Here is a 21071-nt window from a genome sequence, read left to right on the forward strand (position 1 = left end):
AACTCGTCTGTCACCTTCTTTGGTCACTGGCTTCATCTTCGATCGCCTGGGTGATCCTTCGACATTCCAAAGTTTAGATCACCCGAACCCAACTCTAGCCTTCTCCTCGAGTAGTCTTCCACTCTAGCTTCTCTTCTCTCAGAAACTCCATGCACATCCTTCTTGCTCCACTGACGTACTCTTTTGTTGCTTCTCGTCCCTCGAATGTACCAAGCCTGTTGACTCAATTTTCGTGTCATTCTTCTCGTTTGTTACGTCTTTCGCTCGACTTTTTGTGTTCCTAAGTCCCTGCACACTTAGACACAAGACATCAAATATGCAGAATCTAACTTAACTTGGTTGACCACATCAAAATTAACATGGACACTTACAAAGAGAAGGTCAATAGATAGCCGCCTAGCCAAGGATTGCACGTACCCGCTAAAGCAAATGTTTTCTGATTAGTCGAGGTGATGCTTAGTCGTGCGGCATTTGTTTAACCGCTACTTGCATAAATTCATGTATATAGCTCGACACAATATAAGCAAAAGAATATGAGAGTCCAAGGGCAATAAAAAATATTTACAACAAAACAATATAAGTTTTTATAGTACTCCTGGAATACAACATCAAAAGGAAAAGTTTTTCTAAGAGCACTAAACATAGTCTAAGCAAAGCCTAGGAAAGCATCATCTGGAACGTCCTTTAAGATCTTCTAGCGACTGATAAAATTCGGGGGAAGGTCCACTGTGAGATGATCATTTTCTCTGAGTTGCTTCATAGCCCCCTCCACCTAGTAGCCAAACATTTTTGAAGTACGTTAATCGAGGAGAAGGTTGAATTCCCAAGAGCACAAATAAATCCCTTATGGGCCTCAAGTCGCTCGACTTCTCCCGTCTTGTAATTAGCCAGCTCAGCCTTTAGTGCCTCTAACTCGACATCTTTATTATCTAGCGCTTATTGCTTTTCTCCAAGCTATAAGTCCTTCACGGTTAGCTCGACTGCTTTGGTGGTCATCTCGGAGGCATGGGTTGTCTCTGCCTCTTTTAACTTTGAAAAGAGGGCTCTAGCTTTAGCATTTTTCTAGTCCAAGTCCTATATGACCCTTACTTTCCAAGCATTCTCAAACTAGAGGTGGGACTTGACAATTTGGAGTCGGTTTTGAAGTTTGTTCATCGAGGCCGCCTGAGCAAGTCTTCTTTCCTTCTCTTCAGTAAGGACATTCTCAGACCTTAGCAGCAATTCATTTTGACCCTCCAATTCTTTCTTTAGATGAGCCACTTCTTCTTGGAGCCACTTGGAGGGGGCTCGGGAAGTCATTGCTTCTCTCGTAGAACCCTTCAAAGTTTGATAAGCATAACTTACCTTTGCCATCTTTTGGCATATGGACAAGCCCATCACCCAAAAATGACGAAAGGAAGAAGTTGAAATGAGGTGCAAAGAATGGAAAAATCTATGTGATATCCATGTGATAGAGAAAAGCTCACCTTTATGATGTCTTGAGAGAAGTGATCAGCCACTTCCTTTGGTGTGCACTTAGTTGTGTCTACCTCACAATCTGCCCAGATCTGAGCTAGCTGGCCCTTTATCTTGATCATATGTTGAGACGAGTGGGGCTCAGAGGGATGAGTCCATAGCCATCTCTGAGAGAACAACCTCAGCGTGCACTTACTGTATGAGGTTCGGGCCCCTTCAAGGTTGACTTGGTTATTGGTGTGGACTTGGAGGTAATTTTGGATGTGAGGTCATCCTTGAGAGGGCATAGAGAAGAGATCGATGACACCGCGAGGGTACCTATAGGGTGGAGGGATCCACTAGTGTCCGTTCACTGCCACAACGATGGCCGAGGGGGGGAGCTTAAAAGTTGGTCTCGTGTCTAGTGGGAGCAGGAGTCAAGCTCTCCCCTCGCTCGAAGAGTGGACAAGGTGTTGGTCCGTTGGCGACCGACTAGAGGGGGGTAAATAGCCTGCACAATAAAATAAACAAACCCTTTCTCGATATTTATAGCTTGATAAAATTTGATACTTGCATAAAAGGAATTAAGAAATAAACTAAAGATAGAGACACACAAGGAATTACTAGGTTTGCAATTAGGGGATTGCTAATCCAAGGAAGTTGAAAACTCACTAATGTCTCCTTCGGGTGGAGAAGCCTCTTACAACAGTCAAAGCTCACAGTTACAAAACTAAACTCAAATGAAATTGATTTCAAGTGTTCTCTATAGCTTGTTAGATTAAGAATGTATTTATAGCCTTGATCGAGGCGCCTGGAAGGTTCCAGGTGTCTGGAAGGAGATAAAATTTTATCTCCATCGTAACGAATCACGCTACATTGTGTTTCGATAAATTTTTTTATCCGGGCTCTCAGAAGGGCTCTGGGCACCCGGATCGAGTCAACACATCCATTCGCAACTCCACAGAGCCGAGGCACCCTCCCAGGGTTCGAGTGCCTGGACCAAGTCCGGGTGCCTAGACCAGGTCCGGCCGTCTGGACCAAAAAATCAACATTTTTTTTACTTTCGGTCCCAGTCTTCCGCTCCGATTCCACTTGCTTGGGTGATATCGGTCATCCGGAATAGGGCTCACTCGAATCCATTTTTCGACCTTCTCGAGCAACCTTCCGCTCCGACTTCTTGTCCCTCAGAAATGTCGCGCGCCTCCTTCTCGTCCGCCCGTGTACTCTTCCGTAGCACCTCGTTCCTCGCCCGTCGGCTTTCTCCCGTGTCGTTCTTCTCGCTAGCTGCGTCTTTTGCTCGATTTCCTGTGCTCCTAAGTTCCTGCACACTTAGACACAGAGGTTAAACCATAACAAGACCTAACTTAACTTGGTTGATCACATCAAAATTACCTCAGGGTACTTATAATCTGTCCCTTTTTGATATAAGCAACCTAAGTTAGATTAGGATAAACAAACAAACAAATAATAGAGATATTTTACATTTAAGAAAAATATGTAAAAAAATCTAATTCTCCTCCTTTGATCACATTAAAAAATAGAGTACTATAAAATGACTTGGAAATAAAACTAAAACAAAGTATAAGGGAAATAAAGTCTAAAATGAGTATTATCCATAAACTTAGGAAAATATAAATTTTGAAAAATCTAGTTTCTTACCATGAATTTTGAAAAATATTTTTTAAATTGAACTATTCTTTCGTCGAAAAATTAAGATCAAATTAATTTCAATCAAAAATTTTACAAAACAATTTATTTGAAAGTATTAGATAATTTTATAATAGTTAAATACTTAACAGTTAGTCAATTAAACATTCATTTCAGTAATTGACTTTCAGGTTGTGGCAAGACATTAAGCCTTCTTGGTTATTAGAACAATAATTACTTTTAGATAAAGTCTTTTAAAGAAATTAAATATTTACTTTTTTTTTTGAAAGTCATAGGTCTAACTTTCAAAAATAAAAAAAACATGCAAAAAATAAAATTTAATTAAACATGATTTTGGAACCCAAAATAGATTCCTTCCTACCGAATTAATCAAAAACTTTCTAGGAATATACTTCTGTGATATTATTCTAATTTGACCCTTATGGTATCTAAACTGCCAATTCAGTCCATTATATTTTCTAACTTGTTGAATTTGTGAGCATGCATGATTTTTCAAATCTTCTATTTCTACTTTCAATTTTTTCATTTTTCATTTTTATCTTATCGAAATCTTCTAATCGACGAGATGTTGCTAGAATTCCTTTTAATTCATCATTTTTTTTTCTAATTTATAGGAATTTTTTGATAATATTTTTATAAACTGAATAATTTATTAGGAGGTAGAGATCGTACCTGACTTGCATTGTCGATCCCATAATCTGAAACTCCCCCTAAAGTGCTACTTCTTTCTGATGTCGCTCCCCTTTCATTGATGCTCTCGATGTTCATTTCAAACGAACATGCTTCATCTTCATCTTCATCTTCTTGGTGACTTGCCACTAGTACAAGTCCGGTGAGGGCTTCGATCTCTAATTTGAACGACGTTTCGTCTCATGTTGCCTTTAGATTTCTATACTTGGTCTGGGCTGGTTTCTTGTTCTTTTCCTTGTCCTTGCTCTTTAATTTTGGGTAGCTATCTTTCACGTGCCCTTCTTCATTGCAGTGGTAGTATTTTACCTTTCTTTTTCTTCTTTTACCTTGCACTTGATTAAATATATTAGTTTTAAATAACTTTATAAATTTTCTCACCATAAACGTCGTTTCGTCATCATCGAAAGAAGATTCAGAATCTGGTTCATCCATTTTTGCCTTTAAGGCAATGTTGTGCTTTAGCTCATTCTTCAGATTTGCACATCTCATTCCATAAACTTCAAATATTGAAAATAATTCTTCTAAAGTACTTACTTCTAGATCCTTAGAGATATAATTAGCATATACTAATGATATCCATTCAGTAGTCCTAGGAAATACGTTAAGTGCATACCTTAGCAAATCTCGATTGGTTACTTTTCTCTGAGATTCATGAGTCCAGTGATGAATTCCTTGATCCTTGAATGGAGATGTGCGATAGTTTCTCCTTCTTTTAATCAAAAGTTCCTGATCTGGTTATGAAGTAGGTCTTGTTTCATGAGTTTGGCTTCGGATGTACCTTCATGTAGCTCAAGGGATTTCTCCCAAAGCTCCTTTGTGTTGGTGCAACCTTAGGTCAAGGTTGACCTGGTTGACCTGACTCGAGTTGACTTGACTCGAGTTGTATTTTGATGTTTGACGAAAATAGAAAAGTTCTATTCTGATGTTTGACGAAAATAGAAGAGTTGTATCTTGATGATTGACAAGAATATTGGAAAACTTAGGAGGTTGTGGGTGCAACCCTTGGTCAAGGTTGACCTGGTTGACCCGACTTGAGTTGATCTATTTCAAGAAGTCCAAGCAGGGAGCTTGGCACGGGAAAAGTCCAAGTATGGAGACTTAGCACGGAAAAGTCCAAGCAGGGAGCTTGGCATGGGAAAAGTCCAAGCAGGGACTTGGCACGGAGAAGTCCAAGTATGGAAGCTTGGCATGTGGAAGTCGGAGAGGGCTTGGTAGCTCGTTCTCCGGACTGTGGTCAGAGAGGGCTCGGTAGCTCGTTCTCTGGACCTGATGGAGTCGGAGAGGGCTTGGTAGCTCGTTCTCCGGACTATGGTCAGAGAGGGCTCGGTAGCTCGTTCTCTGGACCGGATGTGGAAGTCGGAGAGGGCTCGGTAGCTCGTTCTCCGGACTAGGTCAGAGAGGGCTTGGTAGCTCGTTCTCTGGACCGAACGAATTCGGAGATGGCTCGGTAGCTCGTTCTCCGGACTAAGTCAGAGAGGGCTCGGTAGCTCGTTCTCTAGACCAGGAAGGCAGATAGAAAATCCTGGTAAGTGAAGCCAGGTAAAAGTCCTAGTGAGTGAAGCTAGGCAGTTTGGAAGTCCTGGTAAGTGAAGCCAGGCAGATTGGAAATCCTGGTGAGTGAAGCCAGGTGAAAACCCTAGTGAGTGAAGCTAGGTGAAAGTCCTGGTGAGTGAAGCCGGGCAAGGAAAAATCCAGATGGATCAAGGATGATCGGACATCTGGTGTTGAGAAGGTCAAGTAGGTCAAGGGAGTGACCGGATACTTGGCACGAAGAGAAAAGTCCAAGTGGATCAAAGGGATTGACCGGACACTTGGTGGGGAGTCTTAGCAGGTCAAGGGAGTGACCGGATGCTAAGCATGATGTACCAACAGGTCAAGGTTGACCGGATGTTGGTGTGGGAGACTTGGGACTTGGTATTGAAAAAAAACCAAGCTTTGGATCGATCTGGGGACCGATCCAGTGATACGGCTTACGGCTGATCGGTCTGGTGACCTATCAGTAACCAAACAGAATGCTTCTGTGGATTATCTGATCGGTCTGAAGACCGATCAGGAAGCAAACAGAAGAGAAGAAGGAGAAAGGCTGATCGGTCCAGGGACCGATCAGACTCTTCCTGGATCGATCAAGACATAGCTTGATCGGTCCAGGCTTAGCCTGATCGGTCCCAAGACCGATCAGGGACAGTGTGGACCGATCAGGTTGGAGCCTGATCTGTCCAGGCCTAGCCGTTGTGAGTGACAACGGCTAGATCTCAGTCTTCTGTGTCTTCTTCTGCCTTCACAGGTTTGCAGGTTCAGATAGATAAAGAGTCGAGCGACTCTACAGGACCTTCTTCTTGCTTCTGCAAGTTCTTCCAGGTTCCTTCTGCGAGCTTTGCTGAGCTCATACTTCTTGAAGCTTCGCGTGAGCTTCCCTGCTGCTGGCATCCGTGAAGCTGCTGCTTCATCAACGGACTCCAGACGAGAAGGCAAGCTTGTTTGTTTTACATTCATATTGTCTTGTGCTTCTTTGTATTTTGTGTACTTCTATCTTGCTGTTGCAAGAGTTATTGTGGTAAGGTTTCTCCACCCAGAAGGAGTTCATATTAGCCGATTTTTCGGGGTCTCATCCACCGACGGATTGATAGGCTTCGTCCACCTTACGGACACGCCGAGGAGTAGGAGTTTCATCTCCGAACCTCGTTACATCACTGTGCTTGAGGTTTGATTTCTCCATTTACGTTTCTGTTGTTATTTTTCCGCTGCGCTAACTTGATTTGTAGAAAGAAACGCGAATTTGGGATCAGCTATTCACACCCCCCCTCTCTAGCCACTATCCGAAGATCCTAACACTTTGCTGATTCATAGGCATTAATTCTGTTGACTTCTTGTGGAAGTAGCACACTCAGCAGATAGAATTTGGCTTGTCCATTTGCTATGAAATCTACTTGCTCCTTCTTGGTCCATTGATACTCTTCTTTGTCCTTTGGTGCTATAAAATCATATTTCAATATTAGTAATAAATCAAAGTCCATTTTGAAGAATACCTCCATCTTTCTTTTCCAAATCGTGAATTCCTTCTCGAACTTAGGTGGGTAGATGCTCGGTCCGGCCATTTCTTATTCTTCGGTCGACGATTAGTCCTCTTGAAGCGTCCTGGCTCTAATATCACTTATTGGTCCTTTGGCGGCCGACTAGAGGGGGTGAATAGCCTGCATAATAAAATAAACAAAACCTTTCTCAATCTTTATAGCTTGATAAAATTAAACACTTGCATAAAAGGAATTAAGAAGTAAACTAAAGACAGAGACACACAAGGAATTACTTGGTTTGCAATCAAGGGATTGCTAATCCAAGGAAGTTGAAAGCTCACTAATATCTCCTTCGGATGGAGATGTCTCTTATAACAGTCAAAGCTCACAGTCACAAAGCTAAACTCAAATGAAATTGATTTCAAGTGTTTTGTATAGCTTGTTGGATCAAGGTTGTATTTATAGCCCTAATCGAGGTGTTTGGAAGGGTTCCAGGCATTTAGAGGGGGATAAAATTTTATCCCTGTCATAATGGATCGCACCATGTTGCATTTCGATAATGTTTCTAGTCCGGGAGCTTGGAAGGATTTCGGGCGTGCAGACTGTGTCGACACAGCCATCCGTGACTCTGTAGAGCTGAGGCACCCCCGGGTTGTCCCGGGGGTCTGAGCGCCCGAATCAAAAAGTCAATATTGACTTTCAATCTCGATTTTCCGCTCCGGTTTCGTTCGCATTATTCTGGATCTTTCGCTCTGATTCCACTTACTTGGGTGATTTCGGCCATCTGGAATAGGGTTCACCTGAATCCATTTTTTAGCCTTCTCGAGCAACCTTTCGCTCCGGCTTCTCGTCCCTCGGAAACGTCGTGTGCCTCTTTCTCGCTAGCTGCGTCTTTCATTCGACTTCCTGTGTTTCTTAGTTCCTACATACTTAGACATAGGCGTTAAACCATAAAAGGACCTAACTTAACTTGGTTGATCACATCAAAATTATCTAAGGGTACTTACACGAGGTGGAGGTGCGACAGTTGAAGTTGGAGATATAAGTGTATTCGATCAGCGTCTCTTGTGATGAAACACATAGGCACGTTAGATGTGCTGGACTCGAAAGGGAGTTGTTCAAGAACCATAGAAGGCCGGTGGCAGTTCTTCAATATTAGTCACTGCATCACTGCTCGCAATCCTACTGGCCCCCTTCATCGTCGGTCAGCTCCTCGGTTGAGCCGATTAACAAGGCGTCGCAACAAGCTAACTTGGCTTCTGGGCGCTGATTCATCTCTTCATCGTCCAACTTTGTGGACTCGATCGTACACACTTTCCACATGGTTCTGGTTACAAAACAAAAAAATAAAATTAGTTAGATATAACATCAAAGGAGAGTTGAATTTCTTACCAAAGCTATAGGATAGTTCGTCTCGAATGGGACTAAGCCTGGAACTGTACAAGATGCCAACTAGAAGCAACTTGTGGATGTTGAATTTCAAACCAAATAGAGTCTCTGAGGCGGTGGCATACATGGGATCCCAGCGATATTCACCCAAACTCGAGCATGGGGGGTAGTTCTATCTGCCAGCTGATTGAAAAGGATATAGGAGGGACGAGTCGAAGATAGAAGTAATGAGACTTCTAACCTTTGTTGGAAGAGGACATTTTATCAAAAAAGACGGAACCCATTTGAGCTTGGAGAAGAAAGACATCCAGTTCAGATTTCTTTGAATAATAAAAATAATTAAAGACGTGAGGGTATAAAGGGATACGGTATAAGTAGAAGAGAATGATGACCCCACATAATAACCTAATGGGGTTGGGAGCTAATTATTGGAGAGGGATGTGAATGTAGTGAGAAATTTTGAAAAAGAATGGGTGCAGCGGAAAGCGAAGACCAGTCAGAAAATGGTCTTTAAAAAGGTAATGTAGCCGGTGGGAGAAAGATTGGGACGATTGTGCCCTGAGGGTATAATAATGTGGTGGTTATCGGGGTGTTGATAGATAAGGCGAATTTGGTCCACCTCTTCGCCGTTGAAGTCTAAGGTGGTCAAAGTATATCAAAGGCCAGGGATGGCAGAAGGGGGGTAGCGGCCATGAAAAGCAAAAGAAGGAAACAGAGGAGGTGTGAACAATAAACTTACGAGGGAGAGAGGAAACCCTAAGTAATCGCAAGCAACAATAAGAAGGGTTGAAGAAGAAGTCACGGAGGAGAATGAAAAATAGATAGGGTTGAAGGGAATGCTCAAAACTTTAAAACCCCTAGTAATGCTCCACTAGGGCTATCCGATCATAAGAGGCAAGACAGAGAAGAAGAATCAGAGTCGTTGAATTCGAATGATCACTTGTCGCATCAAACCCTAATAGCAACCTGTCACTTCAGATATTTTTTCCGTAAGCGCTCACCACATGGTGGAGAGATACTATCCGCATCTATTAAGGATGAGAAACGATAATTATTATTATCGTTAAAAGACGTGCTTGCAGCACTAAGCATTAATTATGAGTGACGTATCCTATTTTTAAGGTACAAGTATGGTGGTGGTTGAATCACGTCAACTCGAGCCGAGTGACTAATCAGGGATTGAGTGTCCGATCGAAAAGCGAGAAACATAAAAAGACACAAGTGTCTAGTCAGTCAAGCTTACAACATTCTTCAACTAAACTTAAAGGGGAGACTTGTGATATGATGAATAAGGTAGGGTCCCCAAAGTTGGGGCTGACTGATGTGATAGTCAAAGTTAAGGAGGGATCAACACTCGGGCCTAGCACAGTCACGTGGCTTGGCCAAATAGCATGGTCGATCGAACCTTTTGTCCGATGGAATGCCGAGTCCCCTCGGCTTGATGGAATCCCGAGTCGTCTTCGTTCAATTCAGAACTGAATCCTCTCGGTCTGAGTGAATATATTAGATGTATGATTCGACCGGACTCCTTGTCTGAGAGGATGCTGAGTCCTCAAAGATGTCGAGTCCTTAAGATGGTCAATATTCTTTAGCCGATCCGGACTCCTTGTCCGAGCAAATACTGAGTCCTCAAAGAGGCCAATCCTCAAGATGGTCAACCTTTCTTAGATGACCCACACTCCTTGTCCAAGCAGATGTTGAGTCCTCAAAGAGGCCGAGTCCTTAAGATGGTCAACAGTCCTTAGCCGACTCGACCCCATCGAAGAACGAGATTCGATCGGATGTTAGAGGAGAATCAGTAGACCTACCACCAAAGGGTATTAATGGTCCATTAGCCCAACGACCTAATATTCTCTTATGGCATTTTGTTTAACCGTTGTCAAATAATCAAAGGATTATGTCCTGGGCAGTTTGTACGACGAAAACTTCTACTATGTAAAACAAAGAAATAGTGAGTATATTTTAGAAAAGATTGTGGTGTGTCAGATTGATTGATCATATTTTGGAAATACATTTATATTCATGCAGAGAGAAAATAACAGTATATAAGGAGTCTCCATCTATAAGTGCAGGTAAGTTTCACTATCAGAGTTCATTGTTAATCATTTATATTTTTCATTTCTTCCTCTGCCCATTTGTCTAATTTGAACGTCAAAGTATCTATGCTGAGGACCCCTCTCTAGTCCGATCACTCATGTTTTCCTCTTTTAATTCTTTTCTTTAACACATAGGGTTGATCGTGGCACCAAGTCTCTTGCAAAGTCTTCTTACCGTCAAGATTGACGCCATCTAATTGGCGCGCTAGCTTTTCCTATTTTAGATAGTGATTAATGTGGGGAAATACATTATTACGTCCCTATTGTTTTTGAGTTTTCCCACTTATGTCCCTAAAATGTTTTCGTTCCCATTTATATCCCTCATAAATCATTTTCGTTCTCACTTATGTCCCTGCCGTTAACTGGTCCGTGAACATGAGACGGAATCGACACGTGATCTGCACGTGCTTGTAAAAATCCCCTAAAAATCTCGATTCCTCGTTCATTTGATGCAACGGGGATTTCGAGACTATGCCAGCGCCCTCGGGCGGGACCGCCAGCGGTCACCTGGGTGAAGGAATTACCTCCCTTCCCGGTTGGACCGTCGAGCTCGTGGAGTCAGGCCAAAAGCAAGGCGGCATGATTCTTATCGTTCTTGAAGGTAATTTCTTACATAAATTTGTTGAGTTGATGATTGATGGCTACTGTTTACGAAGTTTTGCTTTGATTTCTACTTGACTGTAATCTTTGGCGATGTAGGATCGCATGCGTTGCGGCTCGGCAACGAGGTGCAGACATCGCAGGGTCTGCAGCTGGAGAAAGGGGCATCATACGCAGTTACGTTTAGCGCCGCACGGACATGTGCGCAACTGGAGTCGCTTAACGTGTCGGTGTTTCTGGCAGCATCGACGGTGGACCTGCAGACGCTGTACAGCGTCGAGGGGTGGGACGCCTATGCTTGGGCTTTCTAGGCCGAGGCCGACGACGACACCGAGTCACTGCTAAGCTTTAAGAATCCGGGAATGGAAGACGATCCCACTTGCAGCCCTATCATCGACAGCATCGCCATTAAGAAGCTCTTCACTCCCAAAAGACCCAAAGGTGTCGATTTTCCCTGTTCAATTGTCCTTGTGTTGCCTTGGATCAGTGTGGCCATTAATTGTTCTGTTTCTCAGACAACGCCGTTGTGAACGGGGACTTTGAGGAAGGTCCGTGGATGTTCCAAAACGCCAGGCTCGACGTTCTTCTTCCCACCAACCTCGAGGAGGCCATGTCAGCTCTCCTGGGCTAGTTGGTGGAGTCCAATCGTGCGGTGCGGTACATTGACTCTAACCACTTCATCGTTCCTCAAGGAAAGCGTGCCGTCGAGCTTCTGTCTGTAATCCCCTAAAAGTCCCGATCCCCGTTGCGTCGAAATCCCCTAAAGGTCACCGCCAGCGGTCCCGCACGAGGGCGTTGGCGTAGTCTTGAAATCCCCGTTGCGTCGAATGAACGAGGAATCAGGATTTTTACGGGATTTTTACAAGCACGTGCAAATCACGTGCCGATTCCATCTCATATTCACGGACCAGTTAACGGCAAGAACATAAGTGGGAACGAAAATGATTTATGAGCGATATAAATGAGAATGAAAATATTTTAAGAATATAAGTGAGAAAATTCAGAAACAATAGGGACGTAATAATATATTTCCCTGATTAATGTGATAGATATTATAATACCCCTATATTAATACCAACGATGTTTTAATAGTCAGCGCGGTTTAACTCATTAGCTGCTCTATTCGTATGGTCGGATTATATTTTACATTAGTCAATTTAAATTTTAAATTAAAAATATTAGTATATTTAAAATTTATTTTTACATATGAAATATTGAAATGGCACGATATAGCGTCGAGCAAGACCAGATTTACCAGCCCTAGTGTGTCATCCTGGTGCTGCCCTGTTTCTCTGTCGCTCTCTCTCGCTCGTTCGTTCTTCCGATAGCCTGACTCCTTCGCATGGCGAGCCATCAGCAGCCGATCCCGCGGCCGTGGATCCTCGATTTGCTCCTCCCTGCCTTAGTCGTTCTCCTCATCGCCGCCCATGTCTTTGCGTTGGTATATCCTCCATTTGCTCCTCCTGTCTTCTGTTACTCTCTTTCTATCTTCCTTTGATGTTGTAGCTTCCCGTGTTCTTCTAGGTCTATTGGATCTACAGGTTAGCCACCGACAAGCAACCGCAGGTTGGCCCGCAGAGGAGTAAGGCCCATTGATCACCGTGAGTTTGTTCGTTCCATACCCGACGATCCCAAATATTTGATTTTTTACGCCTTTTTTTTTCTACTCTTTCTAGTGTGATACTTTAATCTGTTAATTTGTGCATACATGTAAGTTTTTTTGTGTGTGTGTGTGTTCCATTTTTATTCCAGAGATGAGCTGATCATTTGTGTACATGTTTTGCGTTTCAAGAACTGTTTTCGCACGAGAATGCCGGTATTCCTACAGGTGAAATTTGTTGCTTACTTTGCTAATACTTAGAGGAAATGTTGGAGGTTTTTGAAATTTTAGCTGCTCCAAATAGTCATGTCAAATCTTGATGCATCTTTAGTTATTGTTCACCCATGTGGCTAAGAGAGAGTTTAACCTTAGATCTGACTGCTGAGTGATGTGTTTCCTTTTATTTATCACCTAACAAAAATTGTCAAAAGCCTGCTTGGGTCCTTTAGTAACTGCTGATCCATCCAGTTCTTCACTCTTTTAAGTGTCTAACTGGTAGAATAGGTATGTTATGGTCCTATTGTTCTGCTACTCCCTACTAAGTTTACAATACTTTAGTTGTTGTAAGGATATTGTGAAAACAACAAAAAGGACAGCATTAAAACGCTATAGAATGAACTTTTCTACTCTTTTCAAATGCAGAATGCTTGGATAGATTTTGTGGCCGACTGTTTTTTTAAGGTTAAACACGACAGAAACATTATATTAAAAAGAAACATTATTGTTCTCATAAGTAGATAAATCTCAAGGATTTTATGATATTCACCTTTTATGAGCCTGCATGCCTTTATCAAGAATGAATCATGTCATGTTTTGATATAAGGTCTAAGCATTTGGTACTATGATTTTGTCTGTATGATATTTGAGGGAGAAACTAATACCAGTTTCTTACAAAATGTTAGCCGATGAAACTTTATATCAGTTCATGTCCGACACAACCAACATCAGTCCTAAACTTTGGAGTTCATTTTTTATAGATTATTGGACCTCCAAGGACAATGCATATCCTAATAATAAAGGAACAATAAAATGATATTAGGCAACAATCATAGTGATCCCTTAAGTGCAAAAAATAACCACTGAAAATGATAAATTAAATGCTGCCGTATGTATATTGTTTGATAATGGAACTTCCGTGCACTGACTTCCATTAGTGCAGTATGCCAACCTGCTATTGGCATTTGAAATTTGGATGGTTGTTCTACTTTGCGTGAACATGCCAGAATTGAGGATTGGGCTTCTAGCAGTGCTGCAATTTTAGGTACACTTGTTGGGAGGATACCCCAATTTCTCCGGTGCATTTTCTGTCCTTACTGACTTTGAACTGGTAAATCTAGTGTGCTAAGTTGACATGTTGGGATAATCATTATACTGAAGGGATTAACCTTGAAGACACCTGTTCTTTTTCCGTCTTCTTGCTACCATTCATGGTAGCATTAGTAACGTTGAACTAGTTAGTTATCAAGTTTCTGCCTAAATCATCACAACCGGACCATGCAAGGGTCATTAGACCATGTGGATATTGTATCTTCTTATGCTAAATTATGGTTTCAGATGATATCACAAAGAATAAGCACCTTTTAATTGTTATCAAATTCAAACTTGCTAGTATTTTATTCACATTTTCATCTTCAATTTTGGCTTTTCCCCTTCGTTGATTTCCTCTATCCTTCTTGGCTTAGATGTCAAAAACTGTGAGCTAAAGATTCAACTGAATTAAGTTTGATCTATGAATCTTGAAACAGCGAGAATCATCTCTCTCTCTCAATTAAATGATCTGAATTATACTCCTCGTTATAGCGAGATCTTTTTGGCAAGGTAAGTTATCTATGATATATGATGTATTATGCATAACTGGAGCTTGTTTTTGTGATATATGATGATGCTCATTAATATCCCTTCGTGTCTGTTGACATTCCAATTGAAATTTGTACCAAATGCTGTCTTATTTGGTATAGTATGCCTTGAAGATATTAAATGATAAAAGAACAGATCTACAAGCGATATGAGATCTAAGGATGTTGTTCTTGGGTCGATTGAATCAATTGACTTTTGCCTTGGCCCTATGAGATAAAATGATTATTTTCTATTGGAATAGAAGGTGATATCACTCACTTCATCGGTCCAGTATTGCTAGTCTCACGATGAAACACGGACAAATAAATCACCGAGGATATTTTATCCTAGTATAACGGCTTTTATACGAAGAATTAGACACTTAATAAGATATTTTATATGTTTTAAAAATTACCCTAAAATATATTAATGTAAATATTTATATAGATATCAAGTGTGTCAATCTGTCACTATTTTCTGTGTGACTATACAAAATGATGACAATATGATCGACCCAACAAAAAGCTATAAGGCAACCTCAAATTGGTTCACCCTAGACCATCCCATAATATAAAAAAATTTGATAAATTTAATTAGCTTTATTGACTATTTTTTTGGGGTGATTAACTCGGTCTTAGAAATTTTTCATCAGTTATTAGGATAAATCAGGAAATACACGTGGTGAGCAGTTCAACAACCTATTATTTTTTGTTTGTGTGGTTTATTTGGAGGAAAAATTTCTATAAATACGTTATAGCTGGGATCAAATCACGGTGCCTGAGTGACAGCTTAGATGTCCTATCGTGACATCATAGCCCCGGGGACAATTAAATGATAAACACAATTAGTCTCATTGATTATTCTTGGATGATCGTCCCGATCCGATGAAAGTTTTCCATTGGTCATCAGAATAAATCGGGAAACACGTGCGACGGTTGCGCTCCCCATTTGGAGAAAAAATTTCTGCAAATTCGTCATAGTTGGGGATTGAATTGTGGGTGTCTGGGTGACAATCTGGATGTCCTATTGCAGCACCATAGCTCCGGGGACAAAAAAATATAGTAGGATGAGAAAGAGGAGAGAGGATTCTCTGTTCCACTTTTTTGGGTAGGGGGATGCTTCATAATGTAATTGCGGCTGGATCGCGGTTGCGATCTAACCGTAATGGCTTGTGATTCCTCTCTGAGTTTACATTCCCATCCAGGTTATAGTTTAGGTTGGGGTGGACGGTCGGAAGCTGTCGGTGGTGGACGGATGGCCGGGTTACCGGGCGCCGAGCGAAAGGCGGTCATCGGCCGCCCACTCCGATTCAAATTATAATCTAGGTAAGAAGATGAATTCAAGGAAGGAATATAAATAATTACGATTGAATTAAGGTCATGATCTAAGGATCGTAAATAATTACTATTGAATTGAGGTCATGATCTCACTGTAATTATATTATGAATTATTCCTAGATTATTTTTATGAATAAGAGGATCCGGTCTCGAGAAGCAGATGCATAACATTGTATTTTGTTTTGTTTCATTTGCTCTGCATTGAAATATGAGTAAAATATATAGCTTATATTATATAAATATGGTACACGTTAAAGGAATGGGAATATAAATGGGTCCTTTTGCCTCTCCATTGCCATCCAAACGTTCAGGCCATACCAAAATAACGAAGCTAATGAATAGCCGGCATCTGTCTCACCGGATGTTCCTTGATCCAAACATCCACCCTGGGCTCGGTACGATGATGAGCGATAAGTTTCCCAAAGTCTGTTTTTCACACTGCGTAAATAAATATTTGTGGCTCTTGAATCACTCGTAGTGACCCATTTGTGCTTTTTAAATTTATTCGGTGATTGGTGTGAAATTTTTATTGAACCGGATAGAATAGGAGTGTAAACGAATTAAGTCGTCTCGTGAGCTTTTTAAGTCGATTTAAAAAATATTTGATTCGTATTTGAATTTATCGAATTCGGATCGAATTTGAACATGTTCAAATTTTTTTTTAGTCGAATTCAAGTTTAAATTATATTGTTTGATAGTTCGTGAGTCGTTCGTGAGCTTTAATATTTTATTAATATAAGTTAAATATATATTAAATAAATAAATTTTGAGTCTTTTGATAGTTATTTTCGAACAATAATTTAAATAGTTCGTGAATATATTCGAATCTTTCGAGCTGAATTTAAATCCAAGTTCTAATTCGAACCGAACTTGAATTAAAAATTTTAAATTTTTCGAACTTTGAACCGAGTTTGAACTTGAATATATCTATTTCGTGCTAAATTTGAACTTTATATTTAGCTCGATTTGATTCGTTTACTCTCCTAGGATAGAACATGGAATCATGCGAATGAAGAATAGAAATATTTGAACATTGGTCCATTTAGCGCTCATGTTACTGCTGTTTTATTATTGTTACATAGCAAACCCTGGGACTTCAATTTCCGGCACGAGCGCGCCCTTGCAACCACCCCTTTTATCTCACCGACTATGCAGGAAACGCCAAAGAGTCAGCAGCCACAGCAGAAAGCCTGTCAAGTAAAATGTGAAAGGAAGCTATCAGAGTGGGACATCAGAACCGACATCCGACGCTGATGCACAAAATGTTCGTTACGTTTTTCAAATGTTTCACATACCTTCTGAAAGAAAGATATGTTGTTATTCCATTTCTAAATGATTGTGAAATTGAGTATATCTAGTTGTTACGCGAGGTAGGGCTTTTTGTTTTTTTTCTCTTCTTAAAGGAACAAAAGCTAGAGAATTCAGATCTACCCTTATTGAATGAATGAATGACCCACACAGACATTCATTGAGTTCGACACCGGTCCATCAGTTGAAATGAATTAATTGAGTCCTAACACAAGCACGGTTATTAGGAAACACTGCTTGGGTTGGCCGGCCCCCCTCGCCCTCCCCCATCGTTCCCCCCATGCATGACCACAAACAGCCTGTCCAGCTACCCATCATCTGTCCTCCATTGCCCTCCTCTTTCTAATTCCCCCCCTTCCTACCATTACCCCACCCACAAAGAAGAGAGGAACAAGAGGAGAAGAGCAGCAGCAGCTCCTCCAGATCTGCTGCTGCTGCTGCTGTTGTTACGACTTGTTGCCATGGGCTCCCTCCTGGAGAACCTCCCAAAGAAGCGGCTCCTCCCCACCGTGTCATACAAGGATGACCTGCCGACCTTCCAACCCCAGAAGAAGCCGCCGCCGACGCTGATGGACGCTCGCCCCATCGGCCTCCGCAAGCGGATCTCCTCCTTCTCCGTCAAGATCCAGCCCCTCTCCGCCGACTGGGCCGCCTTCCGCCGCTGCAAGTCCGCGCCCTCCTTCGGCGAGCTCGCCGGCGCCGTCGGCCCGCTCCGCCGCTGGTGGGGCCAGTGCTGGGGTTGGATCCTATCGCGGAAGCCGGTGTTCGCGGAGGACATCGAGATGAACGAGGAGGAGACCGCGATGCTGGGCTTCCAGCTCAAGGGCAGCTGGCGCCACCTCTTCTACCGGGTCCGCTCCGAGATCCGGAAGCTGGTCCGCTCCGACTGTCTCCCCACCTCGCTCCCGCAAGGCTTCAGGTACGATTCCTTCAGCTACGCCCAAAATTTCGACGACTCCACCGACCGAACACCACGCTGAACTCCACCCATCCGATCGATCCCAATTCCAAGACCTATACGCGTTGTTATCGTTTGATTATTAATCCTATTCATGTCCGTAAGCTTTCATTCTTTGTTGCTCATTTAAGTTCTTTACATATGGCTCTCTCTCACACACACACGGACACACACCACCACCACCAACACCAAAATGAGAGAGCAAGTCAATTAAATCAGTTCCTTGTGCAATTGTGACTATATAATTTGTGGATGCTCGTTTTATTTAGTTTTTTCTCTGAAGCTATTAAGCCAATTATTATACCGCTAAAATAACGACTTGATCGTGAGAACACGTAACGTAACATGCCACCGACACGTTATGAAACGTGGACTGATTAATTCAAACCGTGGGATTGCATTAAATTTAAACGGATCATCATGTTTGTATTCGTCATATTTTTGGGTCATAATTTAATTCATAAACTCATAGGTGATGTGCTCGTCGAGCAGTCCTTGTTTTGTTTATAAAATGTGCGGAGATTCTCCTGGCTGTCGTAGGGTTGCTGGTTCGGAGCTGTCTCGCCAGCTGATGTTCCAGCCATAAAACTGTCACTTCGTTTGAATATAGAGCTGGCAATTTAAAAATATTTTCTTTTTAAGTTATTCTCAATTAACATGTTCTAATATTAAATATGTTAGCTAGTGATATGATCATTTTGCTTAATTAGAACTTGACCTCAACTCATGTTCAACTTAAAACATGCATACTCCATTGCTCCATATATACTACACATTATACCAACAAGCACCGCTTCGAAGAATTATGATATAGCCATATATAACTCTTTAATTAACTAAAGAACCACTTATTACGATCACACTTCATGTGCCTGAAAAGGATCAAACAAGGAAAGCTCACCAGCACAAAAAAGCTCATGCAGCGTTAGGGTCCAAAGGGAAGAGAGAAGCTAAAAGCTCGCCCGCTTGAAAGATCCGTGGCCAATCGACTTCCGTTGGAGCAGAGGAACCAAAGCAGAAACAGAGTCAGAGTATCTACCAAAGTTAAGTCAAGAGGAGACAGGGAAAAGCATGCAGTTGGCATTGAGCAGTAATTAATTAAATCGAGGTTAAGGATACTGAAGAGGAGACGCTCCCACCAGTCGAGCATGTAGAGCCCCACTGTTACGTTGTAGAGGTGCAGCTTTCTGCTCGCCCAGTTCATGCTTCGGAGCTAACGGCCGGCGATGTTGCAAGAGGAGAAGATGAAGAGAAGGGGGGAGCTGGATGGGCGTGTGTATATAGTGCAGCGCAGTGAGGGGAGGAGGGGCGGAGGTCAAATTTGAGTGCGGAGTTAGGAGGAAGATGGCCGGCGGAGGTTGCTGATGGAGAGGAAACCGATGCCGTGAGAGAGAGAGGTTGCGAGGCTTCCAAGGTTTGACGATTACTAGGGATTAGTTTATTAGAATTTGGATTTTATCGAGGGTGATTTATCGAAAATATTTAAATCCGAACTGATTGTTCTAGATCTTTAATATAATATATAAAAAAAACAAAAGGATGGAACAAATGGTGATTAAATTCCTGAGCTAATTAAATTCAAAGTACGCCCACATTTCTTCTTAATTTTGACATCTGATAATTATTTTTTAAAATAGACATAGACGGTTAATCTAAAAATATTTAACTGGCAAACGATTTAACTGATAAAAAAATTATCATAGATTCAGATTAATTATTCTATAATTAATTAACATAAATTAGATATCTAATACTAATTAAAAACTAAAGAATAAAATAAGTACGCCACATTTGATGAGAGTACTCCATTTTTTATTTTAAAATATTTTTATTCTTAGTACGGGCATAGCAGCTACAATTAATAATCGGATTAAATACTATGTTTCATTTTGATCAAATTTATATATTAAAATATTTTTAATTAACTTAATTAAAATTATTTAAACTTTATTAAAATTATTTTAACGGATCAAAATCACTTAAAATTTTTTTTTTAAACAGCTACTTAATATGTAATATTACACTGTTACTGTGTTACACTAGTATATTAGTGTAATAGCTACTTAAAAAATGATAAACTCTTGCTTAGAAGTCAACCTTCTTCATTTTTTATTTGAAAACAAATTCTATAAATACGTTAATTTTGAAGATAACCGATCTAGTCTTATAGAAATTTTCTACCTACTACTAAGAAAAAACAAAAAGTTTTCACAGCGGATGACTTGACATTCAATATTTTTAGATCAACTATTCATTCAAAAAAAATTATTTATTAACTTATCATTTTTAATTAATACATAATATCTAACTATTTAAACGGACTAATTCACTCTGCCCCTCTACGGAAACTTTTCATCATCCATTGAACTAAATTGGAAAGTACTTATTTGATCGTGGGACCACCTTTTAAATTTTGTTTTAAATTCTTCCTTAGAGGCGTTGCTTAATTTGAATGCGGGTAACGTGCTATTTTTTTCTACGAGCGGCAATTTTTCCTTCTTTGTTGTTATCCTACTCACGGCTTTTCACAGGTAGTTGTAAGGCCGCAGACATCGACCGAGGAACATCGTTTCATACACGATAGCTTGATATGTGATTTCTTAATTTTCTCGTCTATCTATTTTTTTTATTCAGCGACAAACTCGTGGATCTTGCTTTATTTTATTTTTTTTAGTTCTTTTTATTTTTTTTAATTTTCTCTATGTTCTTTTCTAGTAAACATCTACTCTCATTTTTTTTACTTTTATTCTCCTTTAACAAAAATTAAACACCGGTGAAATTCAAAATCCAAATGATCATTCATAATTTAAAATAAGACTTGAGCAATGTGATCACATCCACCTCAATGTAGTCGACGGTGACCATCCACTATATTATTCAAATGATATGACACATGGCACATGGATGATTGGCCATGTGTTTCCACAAAAATATGTCATTTATTTGAATGTGATATACAATATTCTAAATTAAGCTACTTTTAAAAATGACTTTTAATATTTTATTGATGTTAAATTATTATTGCAATCTTTTACTTGAAATAAAACCAAAATCAATCTTTTCTTTTCTGGATTATGATTTTTTTAATTATTTTAAAAAGATATAATTAATTCAAAGATATAGGAATATTTTTTTTCAAATAGA

General features: G+C 40.7%; 1 pseudogene; it reads left to right on the forward strand.

Annotated features, from left to right (window-relative positions):
* Positions 1–10747: 10747 nt before the first annotated feature.
* LOC121972987 lies at positions 10748–11618 on the forward strand (annotated as a pseudogene).
* Positions 11619–21071: the final 9453 nt, after the last annotated feature.

Source organism: Zingiber officinale, chromosome 4A (genome assembly GCF_018446385.1).
Source record: "Zingiber officinale cultivar Zhangliang chromosome 4A, Zo_v1.1, whole genome shotgun sequence".
NCBI lineage: Eukaryota > Viridiplantae > Streptophyta > Magnoliopsida > Zingiberales > Zingiberaceae > Zingiber > Zingiber officinale.